The following is a 15,562-nucleotide window of genomic DNA, read 5'->3' on the forward strand; positions in this document are numbered from 1 at the left end:
ATTGATGCTTTTGAATTATGGTGCTGGAGGAGACTCTTGAGAGTCCCATGGACTGCCGGAAGATCAAACCTCTCCATTCTTAAGGAAACTCCCTGGAAAAGACCCTGATGTTGGGAAAAATGGAGGGCACAAGGAGAAGGGAACGACAGAGGACGAGATGGTTGGACAGTGTTCTCGAAGCTTCCAGGATGAGTTTGACCAAACTGCGGGAGGCAGTGGAAGACAGGAGTGCCTGGCGTGCTCTGGTCCATGGGGTCACGAAGAGTCGGGACACGACTGAACGATTAAACAACAACAGCATCCTGTGTGCTGGGCTTTGAGATGATGATCACCTGTTAAACAGAATAGTTCCGCTAACCACTGCCTGGAACTCCCACCTCTTCACCTTGTTTAGTTAACCATCTTGAACATAAATTCAATCTAGTTTATGGAGGATTTGTAGACAGTAAGGATTATGTTTGTTTTCTCCACCGAGATTTAGGATATTGGGAGACCCTGCTTACGGTCCAGCTATTGCCAGGTTCACATGAGGTTGAACAGGTGAGAGATCTTTTGACAATACAGCCTTCCTTCCTTGGTGCTCACTTGGGGCCTTCAAAACCATTCTTGTTCTGTGGTCCAGCTAGATAATGTTGTGGTATCAGGCCCATTTCTTTGTACTCTTGATCCAGTAGCCAAGGTTTTTTTGATGCATTCATTATTGGTACAAACCTTCTTTTTCTTTTTAAAATGCTTTTCCATTTCAAAATATACATGTTTTGAGTCGGATAGTCATGATTTATCTATATGTGTGCACACTGTTGCAACTGATGTCACATGATATAAAACGTGTCTTTAAGAAACAGCCCTCAGTAGACACCAGACAGATTCCATTTCGCTCAAGCACTTCCTTTGACATACGGTAAGACTGCAACTTACGCAGAGTTACTTTCTGGAGATCACGCCTAAAGCCAAAATCACATATGATGAAAACACATTGGATTCAGAGGTGGATGTGATTGCCTTTTTTCCCTGGATGCCTGCTCCGCCCTTTTTAATTTTCTTTTCTACCAGGATTGGGAGGGGGTGCAGGAAGGGAAGAGGGAATTTGCAAAAAAACCAAAACCCTGCTCCTTTTCCTGCCCATGAGAGTGAACAGCTCCTAGAGCAGGAATCTGCTATATTTGACTGACTTCTGGAAATGAAAGAAGCTCATCCTACCCCTTGTTAGTTTTTGGCTGCATTTCGCTCTTTTATTTTAGTTATAGTTTAGAGGTTTTTTGGGTGTGTGTGTACTTTTTATATGATGATGTGTATGAATTCTTTTCCATTGTTTCCTTGGGAATCTACTTGTAAGATTGGAAGTTGGGATAGAAGTACCCTGGCTAAATACATCTTGGCTGCCTTGCCACTGATCTCTGACCTGACTGTTTGTGAATAAGTTACAAGGGCCAGTGGGGTGTAACCTCTTTACGCTGGCCTTTGACAGCTGAAGTATTTTGTTTTGTGGGACCCAGAATCTTGTGTCAAATCTGTTTTGAGTGGAGCAGCTTAATTGTTTTACTTGTGCTTATAACTGTAGGATTATGTTGTCGTAACCCATCCTCAAACTTCATGGTGAAGAGCAGGTAAGAAATAGCTAACTAGCTAGCTAACCTAAGAATCGTGTCTGAGAGGGGAAGACCTCAGTACAAATCCTTGCTTCACCACGAAGCTCAAAGCATAGCTGTGGCTAGTCACTCCCATTCTCAGCCTAACCTCTCCTTCAGGGCTGTTGCAAGGATAAAAGGGGACAATATGTGTCTGCTGCCTTGATCTCCTAAAAATGTAAACAGTAATAATTGGGGGTGTGACATTTAACTGGTTAGAAGCCTTTTTTAATGGGCTAAAAAACATTCCTGACACCCATTTTTTTTGTGATAAAGACTTTGGGTTGTATCCCATGTAGTGTTAAGTTAAAGGTAAAGGTAAAGGGACCCCTGACCATTAGGTCCAGTCGTGACCGACTCTGGGGTTGCGGCGCTCATCTCGCTTTATTGGCCGAGGGAGCCAGTGTACAGCTTCCGGGTCAAGTGGCCAGCATGACTAAGCCACTTCTGGCGAACTAGAGCAGCTCACGGAAATGCCGTTTACCTTCCCGCCAGAGTGGTACCTATTTATCTACTTGCACTTTGACGTGCTTTTGAACTGCTAGGTTGGCAGGAGCAGGGACCGAGCAACAGGAGCTCACCCCACTACGGGGATTCGAACCGCCGACCTTCTGATCGGCAAGTCCTAGGCTCTGTGGTTTAACCCACAGCGCCACCCGCGTCCCAGTGTTAAGTTAAAGCCCCTTAAAATACTTGTTCTGCTGGCAAAATCCGTTGCACCAGTGGAACGTTGTTGCATAAACAAGTTGCTGGTGGTCGCCTTGTTGCACAATATATTGTGAATCTGTTGCACAGGTTTCCGCTAGCACAGTTGTGGTGTTGGGATTCCTCTGTTGTGCAACAATGAAGCTCACCTGTCCGCTAGCGCGAGAGCCCTAGCACTAGTGAATAGAGAAATGCTCTGCGGGCAGGTGGTCCCATGTTCAGTCCCCTTTGGCATCATCTTCAGTCAGTGCTAGGAGCATCCCCCTACCCGATGCTCCGTAGAGCTGCTGCTGATGCTGGTCAGAGTAGACAAATATTGGGCTAGGGGTCTAACTATGTTCCCTGTAGATGATATGGCCCATTATTTTGAAAATTCATTCATTCATTCATTCATTCATTCATTCATTCATTCAAAAAACCCCAGAAGATGCCAGGCATCATCTTAAAAGGCATCCCTCTTCACTTTCATATATGCTTCTTCTAAAGCCACATGACTGATTGAAAACAACGCCCACCCTGCGCTGGGTGAGTTTCAGCTGCTCCCTTCACCTCTGAGAAGACCATTGAGAAGTATTGCCTGGCCACTAGCAGCAATAAAAGGCCGAGCAGGATCAGGCTGTTGAGCCTCATGCCCTTCCCTCAAAGGACACCAGAAGGTCCTGCTGCCTAGGAGGTGGAGGCTGAAGGGCAAAACTAAGTCAGGTGAGGATGGGAATTGTTACCTGAAGGATCCCATCACTCACCATAGGGAATTTTCTGTTATTGTGGAAATCTTTCAAAAGCCATGCGGAGAGCCTCTTGGGCATGGGTAGGCAAACTAAGGCCCGGGGGCTGGATCCATCCCAACCGCCTTCTAAATCCAGCCCATGGACAGTCCGGGAATCAGCGTGTTTTTACATGAGTAGAATGTGTCCTTTTATTTAAAATGCATCTCTGGGTTATTTGTGGGGCATAGGAATTCGTTCACCCCCCGCCCCCCCAAAATATAGTCTGGCCCCCCACAAGGTCTGAGGGACAGTGGACCGGTCCCTTGCTGAAAAAGTTTGCTGACCCCTGCTCTTGGGGCTATAAAGTGGGATGTAGGTATTCTAAATGAATAAACATATCCTGTCCTTCAAAATTGTATTTTTGGTCATCCGCTGATTTAATATTTTGAAACTCATTTGATTAATCAACTATGATTTATTCCCCTGAGTGACTTAGTTTTATCATCAGCAGCATTATGGTTTCATAGAATCAGAATTCTAGAGGCAGAAGGAACCCTGAGGACCATCTAGTCCAACCCTGTGTAGTGCAGACATATGCAGCTGTCCCATACGGCGATCGAACGTGCACCATGCTCTAACTAACCAGCTGAGCTGGTATGTAATGTAGATCTTTGGAGATCTGTTTTCCTCCCTTTGTTAGAGAATACCACCTTTATTCCTCCCTCCGTTTCCTTCTCTCTCTTTTTGCTTGTTGGTGATCCATGCAGAAGGAGAATCCCATCCTCTTGCCTTAAAACTGCTGATTCTCATAGGGGCCTTTGAGAGAGGGTGTTGTATTTTTTTGGGGGGGGGGGGAATCTCTTGAAAGGTTGGATAGGCCAGGCTGCTTTGCAGGAGCCGTGCCAAAAAAAAAAAAAAAAAAGCTGGTTACTATCCGTGTTTTAACAGTTCTGACCCTGATGCTAGCTTTCTGTCACTTTCACCTCCTGAAAGAAGTCAGGTTGACAGATCTGAAATTTCCGGGCTCTTAAAAAAACCCCAAAAGACTGTGAAGAAACCAGAGGCTTTTCTCTTGGGCATGGTCGGCCAATTGGTGCCAAAGAAGGATAGAACTTTCTTCATGTATGCTACAACGGCAGCAAGAATACTTATAGCAAAGCACTGGAAGATGCAAGATCTACCCACTCTGGAAGAATGGCAGATGAAGTTGATTGACTGTATGGGACTGGCAGAAATGACCGGCAGAATCCGCGACCAGGGAGAAGAGTCGGCAGAAGAAGATTGGAAGAAATTTAAGGACTATTTACAGAAATATTGCAAAATTAATGAACTTTGAAAGATGCTGGATTGAATCTATGTGGTCTCTAGCTGTTATGATAAAAAGAACTGGGATTAATATTGTTTAAGTTATAAAATTTTAAAAAGTTGATTGGAAAAAAAGGTGTTAGTTAAAAGGAATGTTAAGAGATTAGGATTTGCTGGATAATCAATTTGAACTAGAAAACAAGAAGGGGAGGTATGAGGAAGTCAAAGAAACATGTTATTGAAAATTGATATTGAAAGTGATTTGTTTTTAATATTTTTTTTCTCTTTTTCTTTTTTGTCTGTATAAAATTGAAAACTCGAATAAATATTTATTTAAAAAAAAAAACCCAAAAGACTGGTGCTCCCTGGACCAAGTCAACCAGCAAGGAGACTGATTTCAGAGACAAAGTTACATGTCTGAGTTAATAGTTGAACAATTACACATTTTAGGCCTCTAAGAGCCCTTGGGTGAACGCCATCTGCCCCAGCACCTTGTTACATTTTAATTTGTCCATTAGTTCTAAAGTGCCATCCTTTGTCACCTCTCAGCCATTCTGTTCTCCAACTGCAAATGCAAGAAAGGCATCCTCTTTGATCATGGAAGTTGCACTATTTTTTTAGCTTTGAAGGGCTTTATCAAACAGCTGCTCTTCCTTAGCTTTCAAAAGGCCATTCTCTGCCACTGGTCCTAAAGAGCAAGCCAAACTATAAGGGCATAGGTAGGGGTGGAGAATTATAATTTATTTGACCGTTTCAGGGCAGAGGAATATAATTACGTTATTTAATAACTGGCCATGTTTGATTAAGGACAAAGCTGGCACGAAAATGTACTTGAAGGAGGTGTTCAGGGCCAGTGGTAGAGAATGCTCTTGTTTTCAGTGTGGCGTGGAAGGGACTAAATGTGATCCAGGAAAATGTCTAGTTCAAAAGTCACTTCTGCCAGTCATAGACTAGGTGGCCTTATGCATGTGGCAGCCCCTCAGTTCCTGCCTCCAAGGGCTGTGTGGGAGACAACAGCACCCACCCAGCAGGGACACCCTGGTCCCCTTCACCTCTTCAGTAAGCAGAATTGGCACTACTACAGGTGACACATAATACTCATTCTGCATTAGTAACAACTCAGTTGTTTAATGTGGCAGCACCCAAACTCTGCAGCTGCTTTGCCTACTGATATAAAAACAGGCAACCTTCACTGTGCTCTTTGGCACCTTCTAAAAACATGCTTAGAAAGTGCAGGTAATTTTTATCTGTTTTAGTATTTTAACTTCTGCGTGTTTTAAAGCATCGTTACAAGTTTTTCTTGATTTTATTAAATTGCTTTGAGGGTGGGGTGGTTTTTAATTCTTTTTCTTTTTTCTTTTTTTGAAATCCAGCAATGTATAAATTTTATTATACCCAGCCAGATCATATAGCCTGTCTAGCCCAGTTCTGTCTACACACAGACTGGAAGCAGCCGTCTAGGGTTTCAGCCAGGGGCTTCCCCTAGCCCTACCTGGAGATGCCAGTGGGAATTGAATTTGTGACCTGCATGCAAGGCCTGCATGTCTACTCAGAAGTAGGTCTCATTGGGCTTAATGGGAGTCACGTTCAGGAAAGTGTATGTGGGACTGCAACCTACATTTCTGGCTATGACAATTGTTGCAAACTGCCCTGGGACCTGCTGGCGGAATGTGGGTAATAGATTTAACAATCATAGAATTGGAAGGGACCTCAAGGGTCATGTAGTCCAACCACCTCCAATGCAGAAGATCTCTTTGCCCAATGTGGGGCTCAAATCCATGACCCTGAAATGAAGAGTCTCGTGTTCCACCATCTAAGCTATCCTTGCTGCAATGATTATACCAGCGTCCTCGGAAAGCCACTTCTGGACCTGGCCCAGGAGGTGGGGTTGCGGGCTTCACGCCCACCCCACGTAAATGGGGTCTGGTTTCAGCCCCCGCGAGAGCAGGGGAATCCCGGCCGCGTCGTCCACCCAGCCAGCCAATCGGGTGGCTGGGGGGCGTGGCCTGCACTATTTAGGGCCGGCGCGGCCGGGGCTCGCCCTCTTTTGCCGGCTAGCCCCCACGTTTTCCCACCCTCCCTCCCTCTAGGTAGGTTTCTGACTTTGCTATGGACTTCGGTCTGTCGCCGCAAGGGGCATGGTAGGAATTTTTCCCAATTGGCAATTTGCAGCCATTTGGTTTTTCGCCTACCTCGTAGCAACTCGTCACAACTCTTCGGCATTGGCGGTTAGGCATTGGTAAGAAGGGGTTAAGAGGATGTGTGTGGGAGGAGGAACGCCATCACCTCCCCCCAGAGAACGAAGGGTGGTCCGGTAAAGGACTCCGGGGGGCGTGGCCCTGTCCGAAGCCTATGGAGGTGTGGGCCTAAGGCACGCCCCCGAGGCGGTGACCCGGGGGGGAGCTCCTAGTTGATGTGCCTCAGCAGGAGACTCCCCCACTATGGTGTTAACCCTTCCTGTGTCTCCAGCAAATGGGCTGGAGCCGGATAGTCGATAGGACCAATGCCTAAGCCAATGCCTCTCATTCCTGAATTCAATAAAGTTGTGGCCTAATTCGCCCATTTAACCTTAAATTCTGGTGTCTTGTGTCTTTATTTATCCTTGGTGGGGGGCGGGAACTCGCCACGCAAAGATGTCAAAGCCTCAGAAGGTTTCTTTCGCCACCATCCCTGAAACTAGTTCCTCAACAGCACAACAGCAATGGGGATGTGATTACTTGCAACCACAATGGTGAAGCGAGGGGGCCTGAGGGCAAGAAATAATGGGATAATGTTTTGCTTGAAAATTATTCAATTATATTAATTGTTAGGGAACAACTGGGCAGCACTCTCCCAGATTGATATATAGGCGGGCGTTCAGACACAGATACATATTTACAAATCAGCCAAGTCAATTAAGGACACCTTTTTATTTGATTAATCTTACCAATTCAGCACTTAAACAGCATCTCTGATGAGTACAGAGTTTCAGGGCTTGAATAAAAAAAGATCCCCACCAGTTCTTCCCTTGAGAAAGAAGCAGAAAAATGTGGGGGAGGCTGAGTAAGAGAGTGGCAAGCAGACTGGTGCCTGGCAAGCGCCAAGGGTCTTTTGTGAATCCTTTTTTTAAAAAAAACAAAACTTGATTTATACCTTTAAGGTGAGAATGAGCCCTTTAACTCCCTGGGCAAGCAAGCCAGCGGCCAAACAACAACAGCAAATAACCCTGCCTGCAAAAACAAAACACCCAGGGCTTTGCACTCATTTGCCTGGAGAAGGTAAATTACCAGCTTCTTTGTTTTCCTTTGAAGCCTCAGTGACAAATGAGGGGAGAACAGGCTGCAATTAGCAAGCTGGAGTCTGGGACTGCATTGCAGGACCGCCTTTCCTCTGATGCATAATTAAAAACTCCTGCTGGATTAAAAGGCAGAGACATGACTGGAATTTGCATTATGGGGGCAAGATTGCCTAATTAGCAATCCCATCCAAGCCCTAGTCTGAACCTCAGGACAAGAGACAGGCGATAACTCTGTTGCCCTAAGAGATTTGTTCTTCTCCCCTGACATCCACTGTTTATTGGATTAATTGTTTTATTTCCACTACTCATTATCCTGTGCTGGAGGGAACTGGGTTATCCGCCCACCCCTTCAGTGAGCCAGGTCAAGGCAGGCTTCGAGTACAAGGGCAGACCCAAAGAGATCTCTGGGTATATCACAGCAATCCTCACTACCAATTAGTTTCTGGGCGCAGTTTGCTGGTTTTGACCTATAAAGCCTTAAACGAAGACCCCTCTCCTCACACGAACCAACCCTCATGTAACACTAGTCCTGAAAGACCTACATTGTCTCCCAATACGTTTCCAAGCACAATTCAGAGTGTTGGTGCTGAACCTTTAAAGCCCTAAACGGCCTCGGTCCAGTATACCTGAAGGAGCGTCTCTACCCTCATCGTTCAGCCCGGACACTGAGGTCCAGCGCCGTGGGCCTTCTGGTGGTTCCCTCACTGCGAGAAGTGAAGTTACAGGGAACCAGGCACAGGGCCTTCTCGGTAGTGGCGCCCGCCCTGTGGAATGCCCTCCCATCAGTTGTTAAGGAAATAAACAACTATCTGACTTTTAGAAGACAACTGAAGGCAACTCTGTTTAGGGAAGTTTTTACTGTTTGATGTTTTATCGTGTTTTTAATATTCTGTTGGGAGCCGCCCAGAGTGGCTGGGGAAACCCAGCCAGATGAGTGAGGTAAGAAGAAGAAGAATCACTCATTTGAGGCCCCTTTCTGTGTGCCCCCTCTGAGATAGGCGCAGAAAGTGGGCAACAGGAGAACAGGCCTTCTCAGTGGTGGCTCCCCATTTACAGAACACACTTTCCAGGGAGGCAGGCCAGGCACCATCTCTTATCTCTTTTTAGGTGCCAGGCAAATAATGTTATTCACCCCAGCCTCCAGACCTTAAGATTCTGCTTATCTTTCAGTGGGGTGGAATTGGAGCTGCTCTTAGATAGATATAGATATAGATATAGATATAGATATAGATATAGATATAGATATAGATATAGATATAGATATAGATATAGATATAGATATAGAAAATTGATGCATTTTAGGTTGCTTTAATACTCTTTTTTTTAAGTTCATTTTTGTTAAGTCACTTTGAGGACCTTGAATACGGTCTGACTGGCAAGGAGATGGGGGAAGGCTAGCAAACCCACCTGCAGATTTCTCCCTGGTAGGCCCCCCCCCCCCCAATAAATTTTCTCAGGACTAGGAAGAGGAGAGGAACAACAGCTGTGGATTATTTACTGACTTACAGCTGACAGCTTCCCTATTTAAGGAGTGGTGATACAGCCCCACTCCCAAGACTGCAACACCTTGAGGTCTACCTGTGTCCGCAGGTAAAGAGAAGAGGAATTGGGGGGTGGGAGGCACTGGGAGCAAATCTTTCTTGCAAATGGTAGCCTTGCTGGACCTGAGGACTGGGGGGAGAAACACCCACTGTGGGGTTTGATCTGTTGTTACTATGGAGAAGGGAGGGGAGTTTTTTGTGGGCTTCTTTTTTGGCATGGATGCTTGTGGCCTTTCTGCCCCTTAGGATGAGAACAGGGAGGGATTGGTGAAAGGGGATACTGAAATATGCTAAGCGACTCAAAAGCCACAGAGAGTTAGTTGGCACAGAGTGGGGCCCTCTGTGTGGAAGAGGGAGGGAGGGAGGGAGGGGTCTGCCACAAGGGAAATAGCATGTGGGAACCATTGCTAAGACCCCTTGGTTCTATAATCTGCTCAAATGTTGTGTTTGTTTTTACCTAGGTATTTGGTTAAATTGAAACGATTAATTTTTGTTGCTGCAGTTTTGCTCATGATATAACGGTTCAGTTGTTCATTGGTCCTGTTTATACGATTTTGTAATTTTTGTACATCTGTTGCTCCCCCCCCCCCGTTTGTTTTTATTACTTTATTCCCTGCTCTGGGATTGAGAACATTAAATGATGAGGGGGGGTTATAAATACTGCCAATAAATATAATAAATGAATGACAGAGCCACCTGCTTTGTGTGCCAATGTTCCCAGTTCAGCCCTTGGCATTTCTAGCTAAAAGGGTTTGGGAGCTGGTGATGGGAAAGGCATTTTCTGGAGAGCTGCTGTTGCTGATCAAAGTATGTAATACTTGGCCAGGTGGCCTGAAACAGGGTAAGATAGCTTTGCATGTGCATATAATCTGGGACAATTTAGTGTAAAAAAGCAGGGGTACCAGATCATTTAAAATGTGGTACTCTTCCTCTTCTTTCAAGCCTCTTTTAAAACCTTATATTTCTCACGAAGTATTATGCCAGGGGTGGGAAAGCCTAGGGACCAAATGTGTGGCCCTTCAGCGCTCTCTCTGGCCCTCTGAACTCTTTCCAGGCTCCACCCCTTACTGGGGACCCTGGAGTCTTTTTGTTGGGCTGGATTGTGCCCTTGGACTCTGGAGTGTGCCTTTTGCTTCGCTTGATGGGATAGAGGGTGTGTGTGCAGAAACGAACTGACTGTACAAAGTAAAATTTGCATGAATTTCTCCACCCACTTTCCCCTATACCCTGCCCCCCGCCAGCTTTTGGCATGTGACCCCCTGAAGGTTGTCCGGAACACAACGCAGCCCTGATTTAAATGATGGGAGCATTGTTTTAACATTGGTTTCGTACTCCCTTGTAAGAGCGAAGCCAGGTAAGGCAATGACACAGCAAAAGGGCAGAGAAGGCAGTGGCTAATTCTGGTGGAAACCACTATTTTTGTTTTGTAAACACCTGTTTATATAAATATAAACAAACTGTGCACCTCTTCCAGCAGGTATCTCTTAATTGTCCTCACATGATGGGAGTATTATGACCAAAGCTCTCCCTGCTATAGCTCACACCCTCTTCTCTTGCTTTATTTCCCATGATATCCTTATGGGCTGTGACTTTTGCTCCTTGCACTTTAATCAAAACTTCAGCACCTACCCTCTTGGAATGGGAGTGTTGTGAAGTCTTTAAAAAAACCACATGGCAGAAGAGATTGGAATATTGTTCATTCATCAGAAGTACGATCTGTTGTCCTCAGTTGACCTAGATATCTATAGAAGGGCTCAGAGAACTAAATTAAATTTTAAACAGTGGGACAGACTTGTGACAAATTGGTGCAAAGCTGAAATGTATACAAAATAAGCACAGAGACCATTTGAGATAACTGGGCTTGTTTTTGTATATGCACCTGAGGTCTTGCACAGAAATGTCTCTATCTCTTGTAGGGCATGGTTTTTTGGCTCCAGAATCTCCCAACTGAGAACAACATTTAATGCATCTGCCAAACTAGGCTCTGCTCCATGAAAAAAATCCGCCATGCTACCTTCTCTTTTAGGTGCCACGCAACTCTTTCTGCTTCTTTGTTTCTGCTGTAAGAGCCCAGCAAGCTCTCCCTCTCAAATCTGTTCTCTTAAAGTGATCCCACTCGTTCCCTAAGGTGGACTGTATGTCTTATTCTACAAAGGACAGGTGGGTGTTTGAAGCACTGCCAGAGGATGGTCTTCTTTGAAGGACAGACACACTTTGAAGGTGTCCTCTGTTTGGAAGGCTGTTGGAGGACAGTCCTCTGTGCAGAGGTGGCTTGTGAGGGAGGGGAGCAGAGACAGTGGTGGTCTCCCAGCAGCAACAGCAGAAGAAGCCATAGGGCCTTCTGCATGCCAGGCAAATGCTTTACCACTGAGCTGCAGGCCTTCCTGTAAGCAGATGTCTCAGACAATAGAGCCAAGATGCAGCACGCGCTACTTGGGACAGCAAGCCCACTTGCAGTTAGTGCCTGGAAAGCATAGAGGATGAGTCCTGCTGGATAGGACCAAAGGCCTAGCTAGTCTGGCATTCTGTTCCTACAGGGCACAACTTGATGCTTCTGGGAAGCAAACAAGCAGGAGGTGAAGGGAGATCACTCTTTCCCAATCGTGTTCTCCAGCAACTGGAATTCTGAGGCTGTGGCCTCTGATGCTGGAGGTAATATAGAGTCACCATGACTAGTAGCAACTGATTAGCCTTATCTTTTGCCTAGTCCCATGCCAAAACTAAATTGGGGACCATCAGTGCATCTTGTGGAAGCAAATTCCATAGTTTAGACTGCTAAACTGTGTGAAGGACTTACATGGAGGTAACTTTTTTAAAACTATTATGCTGATTGGCAATAGCTCATTGTGCACTTTACCGTGAGAGATTAGCAAGATACTGGCTTGACTCTGTGCTTGTTGGCATCGGTGCTGCCTTTATAGCTCAACTGTGTAGGTTCAGAGCAGGTAGCTACCACAATCTGGGTGTGTTGTCATTTTGTGTTCAAGAACTATTTATTCCATTCCTGACTAATGTAATTGCCTGCAATAGACCATAGAGTTATAAGGAAACATTGCATTGAACATGTTGTGCCCATCTCAGAATGTTGAACTTCATTCTCATTATGCTCAAGGATTAGCCCTGGGTGGAGTCCAAAGTGCGTATGAATGAATTAAGATTGTCCTTAAGCTATAGACAGGGACTCTAATATTGCTTTTACATTTCACCTTTGCAAAGCCAAGCTTTATTGTTGGGCTTCCCTAGCTCTAAGAACTAGGCAGCCTCCAACCTATTTTATTGAACTTTAGTTCTGGACACACAGATAAAGAAGACGAATTAAAATACGGATAGAAGTTCTGAATGTCTCTTCAGAAAAGAGTGTGAATGTCAACATTGGAGACATTTTAAAAATCCAGGGCTGGGGTGAGAAAATTTGACAGCCCTCCACATGCTGTTTGACTCAACTCCCAACAGCTGCAGCTAGCATGGCCAATAATCAGGGGTGATAGGAACTGGAGTCTAACAACTGTTGGACTTTTTCTCCAACACAGAGTGTGCACAGCGACTGGAGCGTAGAAATAAAAAGCTGCCCGCAATATCTTTGCTTAGTTTTACTTTTGAAAACATAACAGTCAAAAACTGCAAGCCATCACTCCTCCTCACTAGCAGCATACAAAACATTTAATCAACTTAAATACAGTTGTCAAATAATCAATTATCCTATCACATCCCTTCCTGTATTGGGTGCAGAAATTTAATTAGTCAAATAGCTGCACACCTGTGGTCTCTTGACTAAGTAGGTCAAACTGCAAACATACACCTGTGAGCTTCAATTAACCAATCCCATTCCTGCATAGCACCATTGACCACTTTAAGGTAAAGAAAAACCAACAACAGCATCTGGGTAGCCTGGGTATCTTCAGCTGCCTCTGAAACTATCTGCAGCCTAAGGCGAATTAAGGACTCTCGGAACAACAAGAATGCTAAATATGTGCAGAGTGCAACTTGGGAAGCTTTGTCTCCTGCAAAGCAAAGCTTGGAAGAGAGCGATTCTCCCAAGTTTATCTGCAGGAAGGGATTGAGCAAGGGAAAACACTTTTTAAAGCATAATGTTTACCTGGTGCCTGCAGGTTATCAACTGTGTCTGTCCCCCCCCTGCCCGGGAGGAGCAGAGATCTCCCAGCACATCAAGCCGCTGCTGAAAGGCACCTTGTGTTGAGCTCCCAGGCAATTTTCAGCCATGTTCCACATTACAGCATTGATTAATATATCATTAATAAGATTTATGTACGTATGAATATGCAACGTCTCTAAATGGTGTACATTAAACAGAATAAGATCATTAAAAAAATAATTCAGTATAACACCAGAAGCTAAAATTCAAAGAAATACATCAATACAACAGAACTTTGTTACAGATTGTCTTTACTACTCAATTTAGGCCTAAGAACAGTGTTCCTTTATGTATTGTGAAATCCTGTACAGCTTTTCCTTTTTGCACGTTTGCAATAGCTTTATATTCTGCCACAGAGATTTCCTAGTTGAAAAGCTGGCTGCTCACCAGTATCCCATGGATAACAACCAGCCTGGACACCCGAGTTGCAAATATGAGAGTCTGATGTTTTTGTTTGCCAGCAGCCTCAAACAATTCTGCTTGTCAGGCTCGCCATGGCGAATATGGCACTGCCCTCTGGTGAACAGGGTGAGCAGATAGCCTCTTGCCCCTTATGAAGCCTCCCTAGAGGGGTTGAAGGGGGAGGTGATTGTCCTGGCACTTGTGCAGTGATTCATACCACCTCCCCAACTAGATGGCCAGGATACCTGGAGAACTCCAGAACATAGACACCCATGATGATGTGGGTAATAGACACTTCTTATATGTGATTTTTGCCTAATATATGCCGTATTTTTCGCACCATAGGGCGCACTGAACCATAGGGCACACCTAGTTTTTAGGGGGGGGGAATCAAGAAAAAAAATCTTATTCCCCCCCCAGCCCCAAAGAGCAGCGTACCTGCTGCACAACCTCTCCCTTCCGGAGGGGTTGCGCGGGGCTATGGCACAAGCCAAGGCAGTGAGCGGGATGGATCCCACTCACTGTTTTGGCTTCCTCTTTAGCTCCAGGCAACCTCTCCCTGCCGGGAGAGGCTGCGCGGGACTAAAGAAGCCATAGCCGCGTGCAGCCTCTCCCTGCCAGAGGGGCTGTGCGCGGCTATCCCTGAATAGCACCGACGCCTCTGGCTCTCCAGGCTTCAGCGGAAGCAAAGCGTAGCCTCCGGAGCGCGGAGGGAGCGCTCCCTCTGTGCTTCGGAGGCTTCGCGTTGCTATCACTGAAGCCAAGGAGCCTGCATTCGCTCCATAGGACACACACACATTTCCCCTCAGTTTTTGGAGGGGAAAAAGTGCGTCCTATAGAGCGAAAAATATGGCACTTTTTCACGTGTCTTCTGATTGGATGGCTGCATTGCAAAATCCAGATAAGTATGTGTGTTATAAAAAATAATGATATCTGGGTTTTAGTTCATGTATTGGTTCAGGAAGTACAAAATAAGCGGGCTCACATTAGGATTTTTCTCTCACCCCCTGGGTTGTTCCTCTGAAACCCCTGGGTATGGTCTAGTTATTTCAGAGCACAGCTAGAAAAAGGAAGAGGCTTTTACAGTACATCAAACAGTAACCTGGGATTAAAGACAGGAAACAGGCAGTGAAGTGATGAAACTGAGATAGGAGTGTCCTTGAGGGAGGGAGCAATATTTTTAAACGACTCCTACAGTCTAGCTGTGACTAGATGGACTCCTGTGAGTCTCGAGAAGCAGCTTTGAGATGTTGCTAACACAGCGACTGATCTAAAGAGGAATGCCTAAAGAGGAGCATGCTTGTGCTGTAAATACCAAGGAGACCAAACATTAACCATGCCATTCCTGGCTCATATAATCCATGCCATAGGACTAACATTGCCAGTTGTGTTTGAACCCTAAGCATAGTGAAGGAATAATATTTTTTTAAAAAACAAACAAACTAGAACAATGCAAGCAAAGTATTGTGATATATTGGCATCTGTCCATGCACTTTGCTTTGAAAATATATATTTCGTCTCAAATTATATCCTGATCCCATTGGGAGGAGAATAAGTGTTCCCATGGGCCAACCTAACATACACCCAAGACAATCACACCAAAGCAGATTCATTCTGCCCAAACTGGTTCTCTGTACCCTGGTTCTTTTGCAGGCAGGTGAAGTGGTTTTATTCTGATAGGCTTTTGGGGACTGATGGTTTATTAAGGAAGAGAGAGAGAGAGAGAGAGAGAGAGAGAGAGAGAGAGAGAGAGAGAGAGGTGTGTGTGTGTGTGTGTGTGTGTGTGTGTGTGTGTGTGTGATAAATAGGGCCAAATAGCTATGAAATGCAGGAGGAACGTGCAG

The 15,562-nt window shown here is 45.3% G+C and overlaps 1 protein-coding gene across 2 annotated transcripts in view; it reads right to left on the minus strand.

Moving 5' to 3' along the window:
• The window catches only part of FAAP24 (FA core complex associated protein 24), an 85,992-nt gene that overhangs the window by 64,227 nt on the left and 6,203 nt on the right, over window positions 1-15,562 (minus strand). The gene's annotated exons all lie outside the window — the stretch shown is intronic.

The sequence above is a fragment of the Podarcis filfolensis genome (genome assembly GCF_964270895.1).
Source record: "Podarcis filfolensis genome assembly, chromosome: 8".
Classification (NCBI taxonomy): domain Eukaryota; kingdom Metazoa; phylum Chordata; class Lepidosauria; order Squamata; family Lacertidae; genus Podarcis; species Podarcis filfolensis.